Here is a 2,447-nt window from a genome sequence, read left to right as displayed (position 1 = left end):
GAAGAGATCAACCAAAGAACTTGTATGCATATATGCATAACCCATGGACACAGACAATAGGGTGGTGAGGGTCTGGGGTGGGGGCAGGGCAGGCTAGAAGAGGTCAATGGGGGAAAAGGAGGACAGATATAATAGTTTCAATAATAAAAATTTTTAAAATAAAGAAGTGGGTCTCTTAAATGTTCCAGAAGAGCAGCATTAGCAACACCTGGGACCTTGTTAGACATGCATATTCTTGGGCTCTCCCACCCCAGCTACTGAATCAAACTCTGGGCTGGGGCCCAGCAATATAGGTGTTGTTGTTTTTATTTGTTTTATATATGTTTTTATTCATTTTTTACAGAGAGGAAGGGAGAGGGATAGAGAGCTAGAAACATCGATGAGAGAAACATCAACCAGCTGCCTCCTGCACACCCCCCACTGGGGATGTGCCCGCAACCAAGACACATGCCCCTGACTGGAATCGAACTTGGGACCCCTCAGTCCGCAGGCCAACGCTCCATCCACTGAGCCAAACCGGTCAGGGTGGTAGTGTTTTAATACATTTTTATTGATTTCAGAAAGGAAGGGAGAGAGAGAGAAACATCAATGATGAGAGGTAATCATTGATCAGCTGCCTCCTGCATGCCCCCACCAGGAATTGAAGATTGACACTCAACCACTGAGCCACACCAGCCAGGCAGCAATCTAGGTTTAATGAGCTCTCCACGATCCTGATTCACACCAACATTTGAGAGCCACTGAACTAGATTACCAGTGGTTTAGATGTGTTCCTTTCCTCCTTGTTTTCCGGTTCTCCCAGAGGTAATAATCACTGTCGAATTTTGTACTTTTGCACTCATGTTATCACATATATGGTATGTCTAAGCAACAGACTGTTTCATTTTGCTTGTATTTAAACATTTTTAAAAGGATATTATACTGCATGTAGTCTTCAAGTTGCCTTTTTCACTCAACCTTTTGTTACTAAGATTCACCCATGCTTTCGCTTGTAACTCAATTCATTTTGACTGCCTTATAATAATTTATGAACGGGGGCACATGGTACATTGGATCGGCTTTCTGTGGTGATATGCATAGTGGGCCAATCAAATTCTCCAAAGGAGCTACGACAAGCACAGCAGACATCCTTTGGGTATTTAGCTGAAGTGCCCTATTTGATCCAGCCATTTAGAAAGGGCCAGTGAAGGATAGGTAAAACTTAGAACTGGAGGGTAGTACACCCTCCAGAACTAGGAAACAAATCAGGTTCTCCAGCAGCTCTTCCCCCACCCCCTTCCTTTTCCGTGGAATCTGTCTTCAGCATACAAACATGCTGTTTCTCCCTATCTTGAAAACAGTTCTCAACCCCCGCTGCTGCTCCATTTCCTTCCTTCGCTTTATAGCAGAACTCCGTGACCATTCGAGTGGTTCAAGTTTTTCCTCTTAGGAACACGAGTGCAACTTTCTCATATCTGTTTCCCGGTACTTATATGCTAACGTTTATCTTGGATATATACTTAGGGGTGATATCGCTGGATCATAGAGATGTGGGTGTTCAATTCTGAAAGATAATGCCAAGTTGTTTTCCAACAGGGTTGAACAAATCTACATCCCCATCAGCAGCATACCCCTAAATATCTAATGCTTAGATATTATCTACTTCTTAATTTTTTGCCCAAAAAGTATAAAATGCTCTCTTGCTAATGTTCATAGTAGCATTATTCACAATAGCCAAAAGGTGGAAACAACCCAAATGTCTTCCATCTGATGGAAAGATCATCAAGTGTAGGACAGCCATACCATGGAGTATCACGCAGCCATAGACAGGAATGGATGCGGATGCATACCACCACCTCGCCAACCCTCTAAAACATTGCGCTAAACGAAGGAAACCAGACACAGAAGACCACGTATCGTAGATTCCATTTGTATGAAATACCCAGAATGGACAAGCGCATAGAGACAGAAAGGAGACTAGTTGTCGCCATGACGTGGGAGAACGTTGGGGTGGAGAGCGGATGCTTAAAGATACGGGCTTTCCTCTTAAGGTGATGAAAAAGTTCTGGAGCTAGATAGTGATGATCATTGTACAATATAGTGAATGTACTTAGCGCCTGAATTGTATACTTTGAAGTGGTTAAAATGGTAACATTTATGTATATTTTATAACAATAAAATGTTATCTCACTGTGGTCTTGATTTGCATTTCCTTAAGTAGAAGTGAAATTGAGCCATCTCGTCATTTATTTATTAACTATACATATTTCTTTGCCTGTGAAGTGCCTATACATATATACTTTTCTATTGGCTTGTCTCTTTCTTTATTTGCAGGAGGCCTTTATGTATTCTTGGTTCTGTTCCTTGACAGTACCAAGTTGATATTTCACAAATGTCATCTACTGATTAATATCTAGTCTCTGCACATTGAAGAGGCTTCATGACTCATCAGCTCTCAAGCAGACTTC

The sequence above is a fragment of the Myotis davidii genome, unplaced genomic scaffold (assembly GCF_000327345.1).
Source record: "Myotis davidii unplaced genomic scaffold, ASM32734v1 scaffold221, whole genome shotgun sequence".
NCBI classification, from domain to species: domain Eukaryota; kingdom Metazoa; phylum Chordata; class Mammalia; order Chiroptera; family Vespertilionidae; genus Myotis; species Myotis davidii.
The sequence above is the reverse complement of the archived record's forward strand: the minus strand, read 5'-3'. Positions refer to the sequence as shown.